Source organism: Oryctolagus cuniculus, chromosome 2, assembly GCF_964237555.1.
Source record: "Oryctolagus cuniculus chromosome 2, mOryCun1.1, whole genome shotgun sequence".
NCBI classification, from domain to species: Eukaryota; Metazoa; Chordata; class Mammalia; order Lagomorpha; family Leporidae; genus Oryctolagus; species Oryctolagus cuniculus.
Genome location: NC_091433.1, coordinates 32,965,954 through 32,990,425, shown reverse-complemented (window position 1 = coordinate 32,990,425; position 24,472 = coordinate 32,965,954). Strand labels below are relative to the sequence as shown.

Below are 24,472 nucleotides of genomic sequence, written 5' to 3'. Positions count from 1 at the left end.
CCATTTTCCTTTATTTTAAAATGTAACTCACCCTTCAAGGTTTAGCTCAAGAATTACCACCTATATCAACACCTCTGCCATAATTCTGCCTTGTGGTTCTCCTCAGGGGTAACAGGAACAACTTCCCTCTCCCCAAAGGATTGACTTTTAGTTGCTGGGATCAGAGAGTGCTCTGGGCAGTGAATGGGCAGGGGCCAGAGAAAGCAGGATGCTGGTGCTTCAGACTTGCTGCACCACAGCTCTGGCCCCTCTTTTTAACTTTTTTTTTTTTTAAGATTTATTTTTATTTATTTGAAAGACAGAGTTACAGAGAGAGGCAGAGACACAGAGAGAGAGAGAGATCTTCCATCTGTTAGTTCACTCCCCAAATGGCCGCAGTGGCTGGAGCTGTGCTGATCCAAAGCCAGGAGCTAGGTGCTTCTTCCGGGTCTCCCACAGGGGTGCAGGGGCCCAAGGACTTGCGTCATCTTCTACTGCTTTCCCAGGCCAAAGCAGAGAGCTGTATCGGAAGTGGAGCAGCTGGGACTAGAACCAGCGCCCATATGGGATGCCAGCGCTTCAGGCCAGGGCGTTAACCCGCTACATCAGAACGCCAGGGGGCCCCCCTTCTTTTTAACTTTTAACATAATAATTCTTTTTAATTACCAGCTTTGAATCAATTTTTGTAAGCTTACTGGTCATTTTGACTAGTTTTCTGAGCTACCTACTTATATTCCTTGCCTATTTTTCTCTTGACCATTTGTCTCCTCTATATCACCAAGTAGAAGCTTTGTTTAATATAGATATTAACTCTGTCTTGGTTTTTTTCCTGAATATTTTTTCCAGATGGGTAAGAATTAGTGCCTGTTCCTTAAAAAAATTTTCAAAATTAGTGTTTAACATACAACACGGCCGGCGCTGCGGCTCAGTAGGCTAATCCTCCACCTGCGGCCCCGGCCACCCTGGGTTCTAGTCCCAGTGGGGGCACCGGATTCTGTCCAGGGTTGCCCCTCTTCCAGGCCAGCTCTCTGCTGTGGCCAGGGAGTGCAGTGGAGGATGGCCCAGGTCCTTGGTCCCTGTACCCTCATGGGAGACCAGGAGAAGCACCTGGCTCCTGGCTTCGGATCAGCGCGATGCACCGGCCGCAGCGCACCAGCCACAGCAGCCATTGGAGGGTGAACCAACGGAAAAAGGAAGACCTTTCTCTCTGTCTCTCTCTCTCACTGTCCACTCTGCCTGTCAAAAAATAAAAAAATAAAACAACATACAACACAAAAGTGTGCAAATCATAAGTGGAGAACTCAGTGAATCATCAGAATATGAACTTAACCATATAATCTCCATCCAGGTTCAGAAACAGAATGATTACAAAAAGCACTCAAGGAGTCCTTCTCATGTACTTGCCCAAAGGTAATCCCCACCCTCAGTATGAATTAGTTTGATCTGCTTCAAAACTTAATACCAATGTACTCTTTTGTTGACTACTATTTGGAAATTAACATCTTGTCTGTAGCCACTGATGAGGATTTCACAGATATATAGTATTCCACTGCATAAATATTTAGCCACCAAAACCATCCTACTGCTGATGGACATTTGAGCTGTTTCTATTCTCAGACTTTTATAAATAATGTACTATAAACATTTTTTTTTTTTGACAAGCAGAGTTATACAGTGAGCGAGAGAGACAGAGAGAGAAAGGTCTTCCTTCCGTTGGTTCACCCCCCAAATGGCCGTTACGGCCGGCGCACTGTGCTGATCCAAAGCCAGGAGCCAGGTGCTTCCTCCTGGTCTCCCATACGGGTGCAGGGCCCAAGCACTTGGGCCATCCTCCACTGCCTTCCCGGGCCACAGCAGAGAGCTGGACTGGAAGAGGAGCAACTGGGACAGAATCCAGAGCCCCAACCGGGACTAGAACCCAGGGTGCTGGCGCCACAGGTAGAGGATTAGCCTAGTGAGCTGCGGCGCCAGCCTATAAACATTCTTATATATGTGTTTCTGACTTATGTGTACATTACAGTTGTGTATACGTGAATATAGACCAGAAATGAAACAGCTAAGTCATAATATACGCACATGCTCTTCTGTGATTGCTGTTAACAGCTTATACTCCTACAGGCAGCACTTGAGAATTCTAGTCATTTCACATCCAGGCAACACTGGTATTGTCAGTCTTTTTAATTTTAGTCATTCTATTGGCTGTGCAGTGGTATCCCATTTCATTTTTCCTTATAGTTTCCTGATTATTAATGCAGTAATTTTTTATATTTATTGGTCACTTGGATATCCTCTGAAATGGCTATTCAAGTCTCTTGCTCTTTTTTCCTATTATCTTCTTGATTTATAAGATTTTATATTTCTGCTACTTTCTTTATAAAAAATATAAACACCAGCACTAATGCTTCTTATGGCATAGAATTCAGCATTTAAACACTTTTCTTCTGCCCCGTCAACTTTTGCAGAACAGAAAATAGTTTTACCCCCAAATTTATCCAGTTACGATAAATTGCCTACTTCCTAGGCAATTATTTGAGGGACATCAACACATATCAAAAATCACATTGTTAGGGAATGGGCATTTAGACTAGTGGTTAAGATACCCATGTCCCATATTTGGAATGCCTGAGTTCAATTCCCAGCTCCTACTCCTGACACTGGCTTCTCACCAGTGCAAACCCTGGGAGGCAGTTTAAGGAATTAGTTCCCTGGCACCCAAGTAGGAGACCTGGACTGCATTCCTAACTCTAGCAGCTGTGGGCATTTGGGAAGTGAACCAGTGGATGGAAGATTTCTGTCTGCCTCTCATTTAAACAAACAAATAAATTATATTGTTATCAAAATGATCCTCACTGATTACTCTAGGTAAATGAGATCATTCACTCTCCTTCTGACTCTCCTAACTTCTTTGAGAGCACTAACTGCTACCTGATACACTGGAGCTCAATTCTTTATCCTCCCTACACAGTAAGCTCCACTAGAGCTTTGCTGCCGGCCATCACTATAACCCCAGCACGTAAGCACCTGGTTAACAGTATGTGCTCAACACATTTCTCTGATGAATGAATGAATCCAACAATCGTAAGAGCAATATCAAAAGTATATATTTGAACCATACACTTTTAAAATAAATTAAACTCAACATTAAATATATATGTAGTATATATATTATATATATTAGAGGAATATTTACCTCTGGTGGCAAAATTTTTTCAGTATTTTTTCATCTTGAGAGAAAAATCACAATAAATCATGCTGAGAATTTCTTTGTTCCATCTCATTCTATCTCATTCTTAAGGCATAAAATTCTATCATTTTGAAACTCAACAGCTAAATAGCACATGTCTGTGCAAACTGATAGAATGCTTTTTTCAAACTGATTATAAAACTGTATTCTGTATTTATTTTAATAACCTTGCTTTAAGTTAAACTTGAGATACGAAAATTCACACATTATTTTAGATAGATAATAAAAGAGTCAATTATGAATACATTTTTCAAGTTTAATTAAGGGACCCACCTGCCTTTCTACTTCAAATCTGTTCAAATATTAGTCTGTGAATTTAAAAGATGACACTATTCAGTACTGCAATAGAAACACAGGAATGTCATTAACAGAGTGTAGATGAGTTCACTTCAATACAAGCTTTTAAAGCTATGGCTTCATGTAACTATTTGAGAAGACAGACAGAATGTTCCCATCTGCTGGTTTATTCTCCACATGCCTTGAAAGGGCCAGGGTGTGGAGGATGCGGAGCAGGGAGCAGGACACTCAATCCAGGTCTCCCACATGGGTGGCAGTAATCTAATTACTTGAGTCACCACACTGCCTCCCAGGGTCCCCATTATAGGAAGCCGGAATCAGAAGTAGAAGTGGAATCAGACCCTGGTATTCCAACGTGGAACACGAGTTACCCGTGGCTTAACTGCTAAACTAAACACCTGCCCTCACTCAACAATTTAAAGCACAGCTACTTGGTAACTTCTAAGGGTAACCATCACTATGTAAACCTCTCTTCACATAGAAGTTTTTCAATAGCAGTATTTAAAAGTAATCAATTCCAATGGATCTATTCCTGTATTTTTTTTTTTTTTTTTTTTGACAGGCAGAGTGGACGGTGAGAGAGAGAGACAGAGAGAAAGGTCTTCCTTTTTCCATTGGTTCACCCCCTAATGGCTGCTGCTGCCGGCGCACCGCGCTGATCCAAAGCCAGGAGCCAGGTGTTTCTCCTGGTCTCCCATGGGGTGCAGGGCCCAAGCACTTGGGCCATCCTCCACTGCACTCCTGGGCCATAGCAGAGAGCTGGCCTGGAAGAGGAGCAACTGGGACAGAATCCGGTGCCAGGACTAGAACCTGGTGTGCTGGAGCCGCAGGCGGAGGATTAGCCTAGTGAGCAGCGGCACCAGCCTATTCCTGTAGTTTTAAGCATATAATATGCGTCAGAAACATCAAGATTTAATTTTGCTACACTAACCCAGCAGCACTCACCTCCCTGAGTTTTTCCTCAACTATAAAAGCAGTAAGTTACAATCACATGATTTCAAACAGCCCTACAAAATATAATAATTCAGGATATTTTAGAAATTTTGCCAAATTAGGTCTTCCATCAGAATTTGGCTTATTTTTAAAATTTGAACACTAGTATAATTCCACTAACATTTAAATTCCACTTAACATTTAAAAATATGATGGCAGAACATGTTGATTACTTACCTAGATTAGAAAAGATTTCAGATTTACTTTTCCTTAACCCTAATTTTAATGCCAGAAATATACCAAATTTTCTGTACCTCTTCTCCAACCTCATAGAAAGTAAACATTATAAATGTAAAAAAGCCCATATTTATGTAAACTAAATATATATTGGTTCTGTATACAGAACACACACACACACACACAAAAGACCAAAAAATCCACCAGAGCAGGGACTGCTACATCCCTAACAACTTGTACAATGCATGGTATTCAAATACTTACTGAATTTGAGTAAAAACAAAACCAAATAAATTAATGGCACAGACCTTGACTTGAGAGATCTTAAAATCCAGCAGAAGAAGGTCTTGAGTGAAACTTACTGAATGATTAGTATATCCTTTACTTGAGTGAACAGGAGGTTCTTGAGGATTTAGTGGTATTAATATGGCAATGGTGAAAATGGATTTGTGAAGGAAGATATCATCAGTAGGGAAACCAGTTAGAAAACTCTACAATGTGAGAAGAACAATTTAAGCTTGCTTACAAGTACCAAGATCTGAAAGGAAAACAGATGTTAAAGATATTACAGAGACAAACCTCATAGGAAAATTGTGGCAAGTGGACAGGAAGACACCGAGAACAGCATTTTGAAACCTGGGTGACCAGAAGAAAAATGGTAATGTTAATATAACTAAGGAAGTAAAGATATAGTATCAGAAGGATCAAGCATAGTTTTGGCCAACCTTGGTTTTAATCACATATCTTGCAACCAAATGGCTAGGAACAGTGGCCAATAGCTATTACTTCAAAATCAGCCTAAGATATCAAAAACTCTATGTAAGAAATCAAGAGTATGCATAGATGAACCCTGGGCTGTTACTGGTTATCTGTGAATTCTTGTCACTAGTTACAACAAACATATGACACCAAAATTTCTTTTGTAATTACAAAGACTAAAAATACACTTTGAAATCCAAAATTAAGGTCTCCAGTACAGTGTTAAATCTTCCATGATAAAAATAACTGAGAAATAATTGACTGAATCAGTAAATGATACTCTAAAATAAATATCAAATTTAAATTCAGCTCCAACAAGCTAAGAGATTTGCCTTTGTAAACCCACAGTAGATTGAAAACTCAGATGTCAAGAACTATAATATACACTACAATGAAAACTGAAGTATGGTTTTAGGGTAAAAGCCATCTAATATAAAGATATCACTTCTTTGTGTTCCCTAATTAAAAACATTGTGATACATACCTATAAGACGAAGACAAATAAATTAAGTGGAGTACATTTTCGTCTTCAAAGTATATTATGTCCATTTACCATATGGATCATACAGCATCCTAAACTCTTGCTCAAATAACTCAATAAATTTTATCAAAATTACTCATTTACTATCTTCTTAGACTGGCAATGCTATGAAGGTTACAGAAAGGACTATGGCTTTCAAGGCACTTACAGGACTGACATTTAATTTAAAAACTGCAATGCAGCATAATAAAGACATGCAAGGCATGCACAGGATAAGCTAAGACAGCAGGCAGAGCTACCATAGCTGCCGAGGCCAAAGATGTATTTCCAGACAATCTGGAACTCTGAGCATAGTGAAAACCTCCTATAACTGATATTTACATACCCTTAAAGACATTATCTTAACTTGAACACATAAACGCACATTCATTCATAAATCTTTCCCATAGGGTAAGTATTTGATATAAGTCTCCTACTGAGTTTGGGTCCTCTGTCTTGCCTAAGCCATGCTCTTAATGATCCATCATCTATGCTTTCCATTTATGGTTTCTATTAATGGAGTGTGAACTTAAAAGCATTTGTGAAAAAATATGAATACAGAATCCATTAGATCACTAGTCTGTCCACTTTGGGAAAAAGCTTGTGCCAGACTGTAAATGAAGCATTGGTTTCTTCTAGGAGGACTTTATAATGGAAAAAAGAAAACTCAGCTGACCTGGTGTGCTTAGTGATGCAGTTTATTTACATTCTGGTATGAGTTCCTTATTTCCTTGAACACCACTGATGGTCTAAGACCAGATTAGCTGGTTCATAGATCGAGAGCCACTAATGTAGGCTTTGATGACTCTCCCCTTAGTCTTTCTTTACACTCAATTTACATGTTTATTAATTTTAAAAAAATTTATTTGAAAGGCAGAAAGCCAGAGAGGGAGGGAGAGACAGAGATCTCTGCTTGCTCATTCCCCAAATGCCTGCAACAGCTAGACCTGGGCCAGGCAGAAATCGGGAGCCAGGGATTCCACTGGAGTCTCCCACACAGGCATCTTGGGCTTCATCCACTGCTTTCCCAGGCACATTAGCAGCGAATTGGATCAGAAGCAGAGCAGCTAGGACTCAAACCATCACTCTCACGTGAGAGTGAAGGCGTCCTAAGCAGAAGCTTAACCTACTGCACTGCAGCACTGGCCCCTCTAACATTTTATAATTATTATGACAAGTTAAGACAGACTTGTGAATAAACACAACCAACAGGCAAGCACAGACGTGAGCAGCTATGTAGCAGCCTGCTTAACCACGAGAGTGTGCAGACGGCCCTGGGGACAAGTACATTTTGCAGAGGGAGGAGTGTGCATCAGGCTAAAGCTGTGAGCCAATTCAGAGGAAGCCGGTTGAGAAGGCCTCTGTAGTTAGCTTCCCACACCATCGCCTATTAGTGGCATCCTAGATGACGGATCAGGAAGAACCACAGTCAATAGTAAGCCACTCACCAGCCAGCTGTATATTTTGGACAAATACCTGTACCTCCTTGATCTTCTGTTTTCTCTTCACTAAAATAGGATTAAGGGGCGGGCGCTGTGGTGCAGCGAGTTAACGCCCCGGCCTGAAGCGCCGGCATCCCATATGGGCACTGGTTCGAGACCTGGCTGCTCCACTTCTGATCCAGCTCTCTGCTATGTCCTGGGAAAGCAGTAGAAGATGGCCCAAGTCCTTGGGCCCCTGCACGTGGAAGACCCAGAGGAGGCTCCTGGCTTCAGATTGGCGCAGCTCCGGCTGTTGCAGCCAATTGGGGATGGGAACCTCTTTCTCTGTCTCTCTCTGCCTCTCCTCTCTCTGTGTACCTCTGACTTGCAAATAAATAAAATCTTTTAAAAATAAATAAATAAAATAAACCTTTAAAAATAAATAAAATAAATAAGATTAAGAAAATACTATGTCTAAGTATTGAGTACGGGTCTGGATTTGTAACAGCAGCTTCCTAAGTGCCTACATGTGCACAATAACCTCTGAAATACTTTTACAATGAATTACGAACTCACCTCCTCACCTTACAGATGAGGATGCTGAAGCGAAGTAAGGTTAAGTGACTTGCCTTGGTACCTACAACTGCTGAATACTACGGTTTAATCTGAATCCAGGACCAATGCTAAAGATACCTTCAGTACACCTCACTGCTTCTTGCTTCTAAAATACTTTCATGTGCTACTCACAACTGCTTTGAGAGGCAGGTGAGTTGTTATTATCCCTACTGTATATATTCAGGAGACAGACTTGTACAAGGTTAGGAGTCTAGTAGTCGGTAGTAGAGCAAAGACACATTCTTTGCCTATAATATCTGACCAAACTAAAAGCTATTAATGCTCTAAAAGAAATACTGAGTACTTGAAGAACACTTCCCTTCTTCTATAACAGAATATCGTTAAATTCACCATAATTGCAACTAAATGCCAAAATAGCCCTTATTCACCAAATACAAGTGTTTCACAGATTTTTCCCTACTCAGTTCCCTCCTAATTTCTGCCATTATTTCTTATAGAGCAAGTACTGACCCATAATAATTTATCAAAGTATATCTTCATCTCTAAAAGATCTAACCATACAATATCTGATAGTGGAGCATGGACATTTTTAAAATGAGATAAATTAATAGATTGTCCAAGCGCATCTATAAAAATGATCACGGTTTATATCCTAATAACATGATTATAACAAAAGATTTGCTTTTGAAAACAGTCCTTTGGCTTGATGACTTATAACAAAGGTTTCTTTGCTTTCTACACCTTAGATTTTTGTAAATATAAATATGTGTCTGCTGCAGTACAAGGATAAAAACTGAAATACCACCCAGATGATGGGAAACCACTGCTGAATTCTTGCCTGATCCATTATATTCGGCGTGTGCTCAGACACCCAACTGAATTATGTGTCATAAAAAGTAACAATCTGGATAACCATAATTTGGTCTTTTATGGACCTGAACCAAATCCAAAACTGCTTCTCTTCCATGTAGTTGGATGGTGTTGGGGGTGGAAAAAGTAATCAGCACTCTCCAACAGGAAGTGGCCTCGGCTCTATAATGAGCCAATCACAGATCAACTTATAAGTCTGTTGCAGGACCAATCAGTTTATAATTTATATAGTTAAATTAGAACAAGATAAGCCAGGTACAGGAAGCATCACATCATGAAAGACAACTTAAGCTAAGGGAGAAAATGTGGATTGCCCTGAGCTGCTCATAATTAGAAATGGTTAATCACTACAAACGTTAATTAAACCAGTTACCTATTAAAGAAAACTCCCTGCTTGCCCTAAAACCAGGCCTTAAGAAAAGAAGCCATCAATAAACTGTTCTATAATTTAACTCCAGCAAAAAGCAAAATGGGCACGTTAGTGAGTCATATGGCGCTCAGTGGAAATTAGTGAAGGCATGAATTTCCAAGTGTTAATCACACATTTGATTATATCCAATTTTCTCTGGAGGTCCTTCAGGGTAGTCCTCCCAGCCTTCCATAAGGGAAGGGGATGACAAATAGGCTTAGAAGAAACAATGTCAAGGGACCTGGCTGAACCTGTCTGGCAATTGTAAGCTGCCTGGGGAGCACAGAACTGAGTATTCCTTCTTTCTACTTAGAAAAATATTTCCCACAAAGAAAGGCAAATATTAAGTTGAAATGAACATACTAACTTTGAGTCTAAATCATTTTATCCACTGTCCATACTAGTGTCAAAATAACCTTCCACAGTGCAATTCCTGACTATATTACTCTACTTCAGACTTTATTTCTTTGATTTTCATTACCTTCAAGATAAAATAAAACCCAAAATCTTTAGTGTAAAATTCATGGTTTTTAATGATCTAATGGTCCTTACCTATATTTCCAGCTTCATTTCCTCTGGACCTGCTTCATACTTTACCCATTATAGAGTTTAAGAAAAAAAAAATATTATTCAATACTTCCAAAGTGAAAGCCACTGTGGATAATACAAGTGTGAGCAGAGTTAAACAAACCCTTTTTCTTTTCTGCATTTAACCTGCAGGTACCTCTCAAGCTCTGTTCCCCTGGCAATCTGTAGAATTACATGTCAATGTTACTAGGCAACATTGCTTATTGTAAAAATGATCCCCTGATTGGCAAACCTTGCATAGGCACTTGGGAACTACAAATGAACTATAAATATCTCATAAGGAAGCTTCAGGTTTGACTTTCCCAACTGTGACAACTCTCTTAATTGGCATACATTTTGGAAACTAGGAAGCGAAGTCAATGGAGCTGACTTCTGTGGGACATAGTGTGTAAGGCTAAGGCGGTTCCTGCACCCACCCAGTGCGAGCTTCTGAGATGTCTCTGGGTAGCTACACAAGCTGGTTGTGTGAACCGCTGTGAGGCTCACTCCCACTGATGAGAAACATGTGATGTTGCCCCGCAGGCAAGCTGTGATCCTGCCTCACAGCCTTCTGAGTAAACAAGTCTGCAGTAGTTTTCTGATCTAAACGTTTAGTTGAGGCAGGCATACGGACTAGCAGTTAAGGAGTCAGCTGGGACACCCACATCCCGTGTTGAAGTGCCTGGCTTTGAGTCCTGGCTCAGTGCCTCATACCAGTTTTCTGCTAATGCACACCCTGGGAGGCAGCAGGGGATGACTCAAGTACTTGGATCCCCACCACACGCTTGGGAGATGTGGACTGAGTTCCAGCCCAGCCCTGGCTGTTCCAGACACTTGGGGAGTGAACCAGGAGATGGGGTGCTCCCTCTCTCTCTGCCTTGCAACTAAGTTTAAAAAAGTCACAAAACTTATTTAAAATATATACAAATGTTTAACTGAACCTTTCAAACAGACCCTTTAATTTGTACAGCAACAATATAAAAACATCTTAGAATGATATTCTTGATTTTCCACACACTAAATCCAAACCCTTTTCCCTTTTTGTCTGCTTCTTTGGCCTAATATACACATTCCTGACAGATCACCTAGTCTCATTGTGTAGGTTTTATTCACCTTCCTCAGTCATCATTTTTTTCTGTAATTCCCTCTTTTCAGGCAACATACATCGTTTCTCCATAGTTCCTCCCTTCAGTTTTCTGCTCAGGTGAATGAGGGGCATTTTTCAACCAGGAAGAAAGGAAATACTGCACTGATAAAGAATGCAAGGCGGGGGTGGGGTGGGGTGGGGGCTGGGGTATGGTGTAGTGGGTAAACCTCCACCTGCAACACCAGCACCCCATATGAGCACCGGTGCAAATCCTGGCTTCTCTACTTCCAGTCCAGCTCCCTGCTATGTGTCTAAGAAAGCAGCAGAAGATGGCCCAAATTCTTGAGCCCCTGCCACCCACATGGGAAACCTGGATGAAGTTCCAGGCTCCTGGCTTTGGCCTGGCCCAGCCTTGGCTGTTTCGGCTATCTGAGGAGTGAAGTAGTGGATGGAAGATCTCCCTCTGTTTCTCTCTCTTTCTCTGTAACTCTGCCTTTCAAATAAATAAATCTTAAGAAAAAAACAATCCAAGGGAATTGTACTATCTTTTCAAAGGAAACAGATTTATTTTAGCTCACAATTTAAGAGGTTCACGGTCCAAGATCAGGTAGGTCCCAGTGGCGTGGCAGTTCGGTGAGGCCAGGCAATGGCTTTGGCAGAGTTTATAGAAGGAAGGATCAAATGACAAGCCAGGAAGCAAAAGAACACCTGGGCTCCACTCAGGCTTATATTATCAGCCAGCTGGAAAGAACTACCTTACGAGAGCATGTCTCCAATAACCAAAGAGCCTCCCACCAGGTCCACCTCCTAAGCACCATAACTGGATTAAGTTCTACCTTCTTAGTACCATTAACTTAAAACTTTGGGGATTAAACTTCTTCATAAGTCTAGGAGTCATATCCTATTCAAATCATAGCAGGAACTTTGCAAGAGAAGCTAAGCACACATGGCTAACAGGAAATGAATGGAAATGTATTGATAATAAAAATAGATTAAGATAGCGGAGAGATATGGCAATAGCATATTAAAATGTAAAATACCCAGACTGAGGGCCTGTGGTATGACGGGTAAGGCTGCCGCCTATAGCACCAGCTTCCCATATGGGCACTGGTCCCTGTCCTGCTGCTTTGCTCCCCCTGTTAATGGCCTGGGAAAAACAGGAAAATATGGCCCAAGTGTTTGGGCCCCTGCACCCAGGTGAGACCCAGATGAAGCTCCTGGCTTTGGCCTGATCCAGCTCTGGCTGTTGCAGCCATTTGGGGAATTAATCAATGGATAGAAGATTTCTTCCTCTTTTTCTCACTCTCAGCTCTTTCCAATAAATAAATCTTAAAAACAGAGTGCATCTAGGAGATCAGCTTGGATAATAGCAAAGACCGGGAGTAAGGGAATCTATGAGTGCCCCACTTTTCCTACATAATCAGTCCTGAGGAGAAGCCAATTGTAAGACAATTCAGTGATAGTAACCTGGGCAAGGAAGAAAGGATAGATGAAGGGATTACAATGCAGATGGCATCTGCAAGTGCTCAGGGTAAATACAAGCCAGCTGCAGCTCTCCTTTATTAGCTTGATGATCTTTATCAGCCACTAGAACTTGCAAGCTGACGTTAATTGTGTTTCTTTAACCTCAGGTTTCTTTGATTGCAAGCTATTAGAACAGCCTCCTTTGCCACTATAAAGTTGCCAGGTATCCTAACTTTTACTTTGGCCAGTTCCATTATTTTCATACTCTGAAGGTGGTTAACCAAAATGTGGTTAACAGAAATTTTAGATCTGCAAAAATTGCTAAAGGCTCTGGTTCAAGTGTGTGAACTTGAAAGACACCTATGTCATAGCAAGATAGAGAAAAATTAGTCAACAGAGAGAAAAAGGATGAAGTATATATGGAGAGAGAAACTGGCAAGAAATCATATAGATCTGGCAAGAGAGGAATTAGCCCTCCCTTCCAACTTTCCATTACTGATGCCAGTTCTCTCTGGGGCCCAGCTGTATTTCTTGCTCTTGAACTGTGGCACAAAGCTATATTCCTTTTCTAACAAAACATTCTTTTGGATTAAGCTAATTTAGGTAATTTTGTGTAACTTGTCATGAAAAAAATCCTTAAGGCTAAACAAAGCAGGGGATGTATCACTATATATGCACCAGGGATCTTCAAAAAGTTGATGGAAGGGGTAAGCACTGTGGTACAGCTGGTTAAGCCGCTGCTGCAAACAGCTGCACCTCATATCAGAGTGCGGGTTCCAGTTCCTGCTGCTTTGCTTCCTATCCAGCTTTCTACTAATGCACCTTGGAAGGCAGCAGATGATGGCACAAGTACTTGGATCCCTGACACCCATGTGGAAGACGCATCTGGTGTTCTAGGCTCTTGGCTTCTGCTTGAGCCATCTCAGGTGTTGTAGGCATTTGGGGAGTGAACTAGCAGATGGACAATCTTTCTCTCTCTCCCTCTCCCCCATCTCTGTCACTCTGCCTTTAAAAAAAGAAAGCTTTTTAAAAAATTCATGGAAATGCAAATTATTTTTAAAAACTATGCATGAGAAAAAACTATGCATGAGTTTTTAATTTTTCTGTATCAAAATAAACATCTTATTTTTCTATAAACATTTAAATACTCTTATCCATGTGTGAGTGTAAGAGAGAAAAAGAGGGAAGAGAGAGAGAGAGAATCTAGTTTTATCATAGTGAAAAATCCCACTAGGGGCAGCACTGTGACGCAGTGGGTTATGCTGCAGCTTGTAACACCAGAGCACGTTCAAGTCCAGGCTGCTCCACTTCCTATCCAGTTCCCTGCTAACGTGCATGGGAAAGCAGCAGAAGATGGACCAAGGACTTGGGTTCCTACCACATGTGGGAGACGCAGATAGAGTTCCGGGCTCTGGCTTCAGCCTGGACTTACCTTGACAGTTGTGATTGTTTGGGGAGTAAATAAGAGGATGGAAGCTCGCTCGCGCGCGCACACTTTCTCTCTCTCTCTTCCTCTGTTACTCTGCCTTTTTTTACAGGCAGAGTGGACAGTTAGAGAGAGAGAGACAGAGAGAAAGGTCTTCCTTTGCCGTTGGTTCACCCTCCAATGGCCGCCGTGGCCGATGCACTGCGCTGATCCGAAGGCAGGAGCCAGGTACTTATCCTGGTCTCCCATGGGGTGCAGGGCCCAAGCACTTGGGCCATTCTCCACTGCACTCCCGGGCCACAGCAGAGGGCTGGCCTGGAAGAGGGGCAACCGGGACAGAATCCGGCGCCCCGACCGGGACTAGAACCTGGTGTGCCGGCGCCACTAGGCGGAGGATTAGCCTATTGAGCCATGGCACCGGCCGCTACTCTGCCTTTCAAATACACCCCAGGTTCTAGTCCCAGTTGGGGCACTGGATTCTGTCCTGGTTGCTCCTCTTCCAGTCCAGCTCTCTGCTGTGGCCCGGGAAGGCAGGGGAGGATGGCCCAGGTCCTTGGGCCCTGCGCCCACATGGGAGACCAGGAGGAGGCACCTGGCTCCTGGCTTCGGATCTGCAGTGCACCGGCTGCAGCGTGCCGGCCGTAGCAGCCACTTGGGGGGGTGAACCAGCAGAAAAAGGAGGACCTTTCTCTCTCTAACTCTGCCTGTCAAAAAAAAAACAAAAACAAAAAACAAAAAAAACACCAAAACAAAAAACAACCCTGCCAAGGGCCAGTGTTGTGGTGCAAAGTGTTAAACCACTGCCTGCAATGCCGACATCCCATAATCCCGTATGGGCACCAGTTTGAGTCCTGGCTGCTCCACTTCTAATCCAGCACCCTGCAAATGAGCCTGGGAAAGCAGCAGACGATGGCCCCAGTGTTTGGGCCCCTGCACCCACGTGGGAGACCCCAAAGAGGCTCCTGGCTTTGGTATGTTGTGGCCACTTGGGGACTGAAGCACTAGATGGAAGATCTCTCTCTATATATAGGTCTAACTTTCCCTCTATCTCTAACTCTGCCTTTCAAATAAATTAATTAAACACACACACACACACACACACCCTGCTAATATTGCCCTAAAGATAAAGAGAGAGAGAGAACTCAATGATAGCTATTTTCTGTTGGAACTGTAAACCCCCCAATCATCTTTCTATCCTCACAAGATATAACACAGTGCCTTATACACATTTAATAAATGTTTACTGAATGGACATACAATTTAAAAAGGATGAAATTCACTGGACCAAAATAGTACATCTCATTGTAGAGTTTTTGAAAGCATTTCATTTCAAATTAACAAAAGATCTTTAAGATTCCCATTAGCATAATGCTGTCTAAACACACACATACACAAAGAAATGCTGTTTTCTCTTTGCTGAATGGAACACTGGGAGAGAGAACTTGGATGTGAGTTATTCAGATCACAGCACTATGAAGCCACTGTGCACAGACTCCTCCAGTTCTCCTCTGGCACATGGGAGAGCTGCGCGTCCCCACCTCCTTGAAGTTAGGTGCAGTCGTGACTTGTTTGGCCAATGAAGTGGCAGTGCAAGTTACACATTTGACTTCCATATTAAAGCCTTTCAGGACCAGTGGACAACTCACTATATGCTTTCCCCTGGCAACAGCGGAAGTGTGTGCTGAGATGGGACCTCTGACAAGCTGGGTACCAAATGACCACCTGGAACAGAGCTCTTAGGCTGACCCTCCTCGGGCATGGCGTGAGGACGAAATAAACTGTTGCTGTTTTAAACTACTGGGATTTGAGGGTTTTTTGCTGCCATAGTGCAACCTACCCCACCTCACGTACTCAGCAAACCCCTTTCTCACAAACGGTGTGAAGAGAAGGAACTGCTCTGGCCCTCAATTTCTTTTCAGAATGGCAACCTTTTGCATAGCGCTGAATCATTTGGAGAAGACTTCTCTCTAACTCAAACATAGGAACTGAGTGCACTGGTACATTTGGGATCAATTCCTTATTCTCTCAACTCCGAGTACCTGCCACCTGGAACTCCGGATTCAAATACACTTGAATAAGGTGCCGCTCCCTGCCCTCTGTACTCAGGGATGGAACACGTGCAGACACTGAAAGATTCTTAACACATTATTTCATCCACTTCCTTTACTCCCTAGGACTTAGCAGCGCCTCAAGATTTACTCCATGAAAGAACTGTGCACTGTCGGGCCCGGCGCTGTGGTGCAGTGGGTAAAGCCGCAGCCTGCAGCTGGCATCCCATATGGGCGGCAGTTTAAGTCCCGGCTGCTCCACTTCTGATCCAGCTCTCTGCTGTGGCCTGGGAAAGCAGTAGAAGATGGCACAAGACCTTGGGAGACCTGGAAGAAGCTCCTGGCTCCTGCCTTCGGATCAGCGCAGCTCTGGCCATTGTGGCCATCTGGAGAGTGAAGCAGTGGATGGAAGACTTCTCTCTGCCTCTGCATCTCTGTAACTCTGCCTTTCAAATAAATAAATAAATCCAGGAAGAAAGGAAGGAAGGAAGGAAGGAAGGAAGGAAGGAAGGAAGGAATTGTGCACTGTCACAAGGAAGGAAGGAAGGAATTGTGCAAAGTGGTTCATTAACTTGCTGGAAACAATCTGGCACATTAGTAGCACAATTTCAGATTTTCCAGCTTCGGATCTTTAGTGGTTCCTACAACGTACCGTGTGTCCTGAGGTATCTTATGACTACAGAATTTAGGATTTGATAGTAAATTATTAGTAACAATAGTGTTTGTGATAAAAGAAAATGTCCATCATATATTTACACCCAAGGATAATTCATTACACTCACTCCTACAGTACTTCTTGCCTCAGCCTAGTCTAACTCACAGTCATCCTGAACGACAGAACAGGCAAATTACATTGAGGCCATGTGGTCCAACAGGTAACTGGCAGAATTCAGGGGCGAAGCCGTTTTTCCTTTTGTTACACAGTATATTAAAATCCTGGCTTTTTAGGTTATCTTCACTTCAGCCCTTACTACTTAGCTAAGGACCAAATTTTTTGTTCTGCAATTCTTAGCAAAGCTCAGCTGCAATTAATACTCACAAAGAACTGCCTGAAGGAAAGGCACTCCAAAATTTCTACAGCTTCAGTGGGTGTCAAATTGTGTTCCATCATCAGCAAAATCTGGGAAATTTCACAGACTATGTCCCTCTGTAAAAGGACAAACTGCATATACCACTGTAAACTTCATTATGTAGTTAAAAAAAAAAAACTATTCAAACTGTCTAACTCAGCTATCTCTGTGCTGAGCTCAGATTCTTATTTCAAGAAATAAACTATTACCATCTCATCCCTTAGGTCACAGGCTGGGAAATGCTGTTCTAGATCATTCTAAATGTTCTGACTGGATCAAGTGAAGTCTTCAGAGAACTTATCCTTAGAGTTTTATGACTGCCTTTATGGAAATACATTGTACAAAATTTCCTATTTCCTGTAGGAATATTTTCAAAATGTTTTCAACTATACCACAAACCTCCCTTTTTATCAGGGCCTATGAGAAAATGTTCCTGTCAGGCCTCATTACTAGAAAATGCCTTGCTTGGGCAGAACTGCTTTGGATTTCTGTTTCTTGGAATTATAAAATACACTGAAACTCGCTTTGTTCCTCTCTCCCCCCTGGTTCCTAAGAAGCCCAAACCTAAACTGTGCCTCATCTCTAACACAGGACTATTTAGCATGCACTTGGTGTTGTCTTCCCCTTCACGTTCTATGCCATTTTTCCTACTCTGTCTCACTTTTCCCACTTAGAAAATTTAGTTTGTTCAGCCCTACCACACCACATGGACACTACAACTGCTTCCAATCACTTCTGGAGCTATCTGTTGTATAAGCTAAGTCCTGTCCTACAATTTCACATTGATTTCTCCCTCCCTGACTTATTATCCAAAAACATCAGCGTATTTGCTTGTGAGTAGAAGTACCATATTAAGTCATGGCAACCCCAATAGAGCGTAGGAAAATCATAATACAGTCAAACCACTAAGTTCTGGAAAACCAAACAAAACGTCATTATTAGTGGTCTAGTAACCAAAAAGACTAATTAAGCTGTTTCTCAAGGATGTATTGCGTGCCAGTAACTACTAGTCCACTCGGCACCCAGGTCTTTTTAAAAGAGAGGCACATCAAACACTGCCGGGATGCAGAGGAGGGTGGGGAGAGCGCCCTTTTGAATTTCGTGGATATTTTTTTAAAAAATCAAATGAAACCATGTTTTACTTTCTGACAGAAGCAACTTCCGGCCAGCTTCTCATCCCAGAGTTGGCACTGAAATCAACGCCTAACAGGAAAAGTTGGCCGGCTCTTCCTCAAAGACCCTCTCCTACTCTCCACACTCAGGGTGTAAGGCGATTATTAAGAGACACACTTAAAAACGCAGGTTCTCCCGGCGTGGCGGCAACGATGGTGGGGGGTGTGTTGGGGGGGGGGGTCCGAAACGTTTTGCAGTGTTTTATTGAGGCAGCAACCGTCCGGCAGGGCAGCGGGGGCCGCGGACACCGCTCCGCGCCTACAACTTCGAGAGCGGCGCCGCGGCTCCGTGGCCGGCTCGGGGTTCGAGCCCCGGGCGCGCTCCGAGGAGGCGCCCGCCCCGCCCGGCACCCCGGACGAGGTGGCCGCCGAGGTTCGGCGTCCGCGCCGGCGCGCTCGGTCGCGTGGGGGTGGGGCGCGGGCCTCGGCGCGCCCCGACGCCGGGGAGGGAGTCGCACTTACCGCGTCGGGCTCCGCAAGCAGCCGCGGGTCACGGCGGGGCGGGGCGGCCCGGCGGGCGCGGGCGCGGGCGGGGAGGCTGGGGGCGGGGGCCGGCGAGCCGAGGGGAGGGATGCGCGGCCCCCCGCGCGCCCCCAGCCCCTTCCCGGCAGCCTTACCCCCGGCGCCGGCCGGCCCGGAGCGAACCTCTTCCCCTCCGTCAGGCCGCGCCAGGCCGAGGGTCAAACTCGTCGGGCAGCCTCTGTGGGGGGCGGGCGGGACCGGCAGACGGGCGAGTGGGGGGCGGGAGAGAGCCGGCTCGCCTGTCAGTCCTGGCGCGCCGCGAGCGGCTGCCGGCCCCGCCCCCGGCCGTCGGGCCCCGCCCCCCAGCCGCAGGCTCCGCCCCCCGGGGTGCCGCCGCCGCCTCCCGTTTGGCGGTTTCTTTTACCCCCGCTCGGCGCGCGCGGTCTCCCCGAGCCGCTGGACGGGGAGGAGCGGGATGCCTTCGGGCAGAGACGAGCTCGCTGGGGGAGGGGAGAAGGACGTCAGCCGGGGCGGGGTCTGGCGAGGAGGAGGCGGAGCGGGGCGGACCTGGCAAAGATTCCAGTGGTCCTTGGCTCCTTGCAACTGGGATAAGGGGACTTCCTGGGGGTGGGAGTTAGGGGAGGGGTCCCTCTACAGGACTGGAAGACGAACAGACAGCCGGCCTGTGTTGGCTGGGAGCATTGGGCGAACTCACACGGAGTTGGCTGTCCGGTCCAGCCTCGGCAACCATTCTTTCCCTTTGCAATGATCTGACAACTGTGCCATCCCAGTGAGCGCCCTCAACACTGTGACCATACCCTCTGTTTTCCAGTGGTGGCACAGTACGAATCTGAACGGGCAGATTCCTTATGCATTCCTCTGGCCAATGGAGATGGACCTCCTGCACAGTAGGTGCTGAGAAAAGCACTAATTTATCCACAGCTTTATGCCTAGCACTAATCGGAAGCCCTTTGCCTGTGTGAACTCACCAGTAGCAAAACAAGCTGAGGTCTCTGCTCCCTTCCCACTCTCCTCTCGCCTGCAGCCCCCCAGGAACTCAGAGTGGGTAAGGGGCTTCCTTTCTTCATCTTGGAGTGATGTGTAAAGGAAATGCCCACCACCCCTCTGGTTCTGAAAGTGTTGCCTGTGTGCCTCCCTTGCAGATTCGTGTGCCCTGCTGCGAGCTGGCTGTGTGCCCTCTGATGGCTCCCTGTGGACATCCCCCACAAATAACATTGGCTCGCGAGAGCATCAGCGTCCCTCAAAGAAAGGCCCAGTGCAAGCAAGTGGTCCAGAAGACTAATAATCGGATAACGTAACCAGTTGCAGCCTGGGGGAGGTTAGAAGATGGATTCAGGGATGTTTTGTTAGAAAAAGCAACAAGATGTAAAACAATGAAGCACCGACATGGGCTGCTAGTTCGAAAGGAAGCGTGGGGACAATTTAATATTGTTACAATCAGGAAGGAGATATGTCTCAATCACAAAGCTCAGGAAACGTTTTTTATCAGAGCCACTTGGAAGAGACATGCCTTCCGCCTTTGCAGACGCCCACATGTTTATTTAAAACTTATATCAGCAGCATTGTCGTTAAGTACAAAAGAAGTTTTGTAAACCCATAGTCTGAATGTTTGGAATGTGGTACCACGTTTCAGCCCGCATTTGATTTCTCAGTGTTAACATTTGTGCACATTTGCAGCCAATGACATTCTTCTCTTGGTTTTCATTTTCTACCTACTTTAGTTATTTGTCCAGTTTTGGAGGTTTAATTCATTATCTTTCTTTGGAATTGATATTGAGAGAGACGAGAAAAGCATTACAGTCACATCAGATTACAGATCAGACTGCAGAAACAAATCTTAAGAATCCAGGAGTTTCTGTATGCAATCTCTCTCTCTCTCTTTTTTTTTTTCCTGTTAAAGGCATTTCTTGTTCTCTCCTGCAGTCTGTTCTCTTTGCTTTCCTAGTCTGTATTTCCATCCTGTTTGTTCCATCACCCCAGTAGAAGCAATAAAATAGAATACCCATCGTGATCTGACTCACCTCAGCTCCCACCACTGGTTCTCAGGTTGTTCCCTCGCACCTGACTCCTTCTGCTAACACATCAATGATGCCAAGCACTCGAGTGAAACCTTGCCATGTCCCACTATCTGACTGACTCTTAGCTGTGCACACAGTTGGCTCCCTCTTCCTTTTCCTGACCATCCTCTCTCAACCTGCAGGGCTCCCCATCTCCTCACTTCTCAGCACTTAGCACCACTTGGTATATACGAGGTGGTATAAGGGCCGAGTGTTTCTAGAAAAGTGGAATAAAAAGAGAAGTTGAGCCGGCGCCGCGGCTCACTAGGCTAATCCCCCGCCTAGCGGCACTGGCACACAGGGTTCTAGTCCCTGTCGGGGCGCCGGATTCTGTCCCGGTTGCCCCTCTTCCAGGCCAGCTCTCTGCTGTGGCCAGGGAGTGCAGTGGAGGATGGCCCAAGTGCTTGGGCCCTGCACCCGCATGGGAGAGCAGGAGAAGCACCTGGCTGCTGGCTTCGGATCAGCATGGTGCACCGGCCGTGGCGGCCATTGGAGGGTGAACCAACGGCAAAGGAAGACCTTTCTCTCTGTCTCTCTCTCTTACTGTCCACTCTGCCTGTAAAAAAAAAAAAAAAAAAAAAAGAAGAAGAAGAATAAAAAGAGAAATTGATTTTGGTGCCAAAAAAAAAAAAAAAAAAAAGAAAAGAAATCCATGCAACTTGTTCATAATATGCATTTCCATGACCTTTTTGAAGACTGCATATGCATAGTTTTCAAAAAATTTTTGAACCAAAATAAATTTATTTTTTCATTTCATTGTCCACCAATTTTTAATTTAATTTTTTTAATTTGGGAGGCAGAGAAACAGACAGGAGTTCCTATCCACTGGTTTACTCCCAAATAACTGCAATGGCCAGGGCTAAACCAGGTTGAGCTGGGAGCCACAACCTCAATCCAAGTCTTTCACTGGGTGGCAGGGGCCCAACTATTGAGCCATCACCACTGCCTCCCAGGGTGTGCATTAGCAGAAAACTGAAACTGGGAGTTGAGCCCAGGCACTCTGATATGGCATGTGGGCATGCCAGTTGGTGGCTTATCCTTTAGGCCAAACATCCACCCTGTTTTTCCACAAATCTTTTTTAGCGCCGTCAGATCTGAATGTTGACCTCTCCACTCCTGTTGGAATGTAAGCTGCCTGGTAGAACTTTGTTCAGTTTAGTTCAGTGTCTATTACGTACCATATCTGTCACATAGCAGCAGATAACCAACAAGTAATTTTTGAATGAATGAATGACTCCACGCAGGAGACGTAGCTTATATTCCTTTTCGTGATAGCTAAAGGCCTTTCATACAATTTATGAGTCGTATGACTTCAGACATATTAACTAAGCCTAAAACACAGCCTCAATTTACCCTATTTAAAATGAAAATTTGGTGGGCAGGTGCTTGGCGCCTGGATCCTGGGCATTTGTGGAGTGAAATGGTAGGTGGGAGATCTCTGTCTCTCTGCCTTTCAAATAAAGTTAGAATCTAAAAGGCTATTTTTATCTCTCAGTGCTAGGGAATAGAATTTGAAGGAACATCACAGGTAAGAATTTATGCTGAGATCTACAACTTGGCCCATAAATGGATCTGTAGAATAAAGGAATGATGGTGGATCAATACATGCTGTGAAGTTCACTATTTTTCCCTGAGAGGAAACCATATAGCCATGATCAGAAATGGAATAACTGAACCTAACATTTTCTTACTGATAACTTACTACATGATGTTAATAGAATATCCTTTGTGATTGTTCCGATAATTTTGATTGACAATAATCAAGACAGCTTAACAATTGTTGGGGCACAGAAAATGAAACCCCCAAAGTGAAGGCCTCACAGGCAGCTCAGAAGCACAGTTTCTCTCTGGCCTTCTCCTGCCTTCCTGTTTCTCATCCCTCAGGGTCCTGGGAGGCAATGCCCAGAAACTGGAATCCCCCTTCCCCAAGGTCATCTTAGAAACCAGAAACCCCCCCCCCCCAATAAAGCCAAGCATGAAGTCCAGACTCCCCTAACTGCTCCACATCTTCTGTAGAGATTTGGCCATGAAGGCTTTCTTGGATCTGCCTTGTTTGGTTGTCAGATCCTCATTCTACAGGGATCCTATCTTAGACCCAGAAGAAAGAAATGCTACAACGGAGGAGCCGAGAAGAACCTTAATAGACACACAGGCGGTGCCGGGTCTCCCCAGTCAGTCTGCTTCCCGGAGTTCAGACCCCTTTTATCCAATTGCATTGCCACTTAGCTGTCCACTCTTCATTGACCCTAAGCATAACACTGGATCTAGCTTCCCCTGTATCTGCAATTTCATGCTGAAGGTTCCTGTGTCACATACAACTTAGATCAAGTAAACATGTCATGCTTTAAAAAGTAAAATTCTCTTGTTAAACCTGACATTTGTTATGGGGGTGTCTGGATTGCTCCCTTTTCTGCCCCTCCACAATGAATGTTTTAATCTGGCTGAAATGTAGTACTGATAGGGAGTAAGCAGAACTTAACCCTTGTGTATAGATGCCCTTAATAAAGAAATTATTTGACTTTTCATTTTCTGCTCTGAGTCCTGGGTGCATGAGTAGGATGAGTTAAAAGATTAAACTGTGATTATGTAGAGTCTGCTTGTGTGTGCTCAAAATCTGCATCTTCTTTTAGAGGATTTAGGAATTTTTTGAGCAATATTTCTGCTATCCATGTCTTGACAGGAACAGCCTCCTATGAAAATAGCCTCATTAAAACACGGAGTTCTGAGCCGGCGCCGTGGCTCAATAGGCTAATCCTCCACCTTGCGGCGCCGGCAAACCGGGTTCTAGTCCCGGTTGGGGCGCCGGATTCTGTCCCGGTTGCCCCTCTTCCAGGCCAGCTCTCTGCTATGGCCAGGGAGTGCAGTGGAGGATGGCCCAGGTGCTTGGGCCCTGCACCCCATGGGAGACCAGGAAAAGCACCTGGCTCCTGGCTCCTGCCAGGATCAGCGCGGTGCGCCGGCTGCAGCGGCGGCCATTGGAGGGTGAACCAGCGGCAAAGGAAGACCTTTCTCTCTCTGTCTCTCTCTCACTGTCCACTCTGCCTGTCAAAAAAAAAAAAAAAAAAAAAAAAAAAAACACGGAGTTCTAAAAGATCTGACTGGCTCATTCCCCTGGAAGGAGTGTCTCTATGTCAGGAGACGGGTGACCAAGCAAAAGAATGTATCCAACATTCTTGAAGTTCTTGAAATTCACTTGAGTTTGGTTTCTTTTGGCTCCCCAGGACAATTTGTTCTCTGTGTCAACTTGGTCCAAATACCAAAAAAAAAAAAAAAAGAAAAGAAAAGAAAAGAAAGAAAAGTTTCTTTGGCTCTCTCTCCAATTGCCAATATAGAATTGTCAAAGTTAACTTCACTAAAAATTAAAGGGCCATCACTGTGGCATAGCAAATTAAGCTGTCAAATCCCTGGCTGCTCCACTTCCAATTCAGTTTCCTGCTAGTGAGTCTGCACCCATGTGGCCAGCCGGGATAAGCTCCTAAGCTGGCTTCCCCCTGGCCCATCCCAGGCTGTTGTCATTTAGGGAATGAACCAGTGGATGAAAGTGTGCTTGCTCGCTCTCTCTTTCTCTCTCTCTCTCTGTGTGTTCCCCTATTTTTATGTTAACTCTGCCTTTCAAAAAAATAAATCTTTCTTTAAAAAAAAAGTAAATTAAAATGAAATTGTCATGAGAAATATAAGCACAATCAATAACTTCACTCATTTGTTCAGCTCCTCTGCTGCATGTTCCTGTCTCTCAGAACAAGCCTCCATCATCAGGGGCAGGTATAAATTTGCTCACTAGGCGCTCGCTTTCTTTCTCCACGTGGCAAGGTCATTTTCCAGCCTTTCACATGGGAGCCATCTTTTGTCTCAG

At 44.3% G+C, this 24,472-nt stretch overlaps 1 protein-coding gene across 2 annotated transcripts in view; it reads right to left on the bottom strand.

Annotated features, from left to right (window-relative positions):
• KLHL5 (kelch like family member 5) overlaps positions 1 to 18,871 on the bottom strand; it is a 76,413-nt gene extending 57,542 nt beyond the window's left edge. Inside the window, exon 1 of one of the 2 annotated variants that reach the window (XM_051842461.2) lies at positions 18,542 to 18,871. The gene's annotated coding sequence lies outside the window, so the exon portion shown is untranslated. Of the gene's footprint in view, positions 1 to 16,876; positions 16,895 to 18,541 lie in introns of those variants that run through there. The other variant, XM_051842462.2, reaches the window with a different exon arrangement.
• Between the last annotated feature and the right edge of the window lie 5,601 nt (positions 18,872 to 24,472).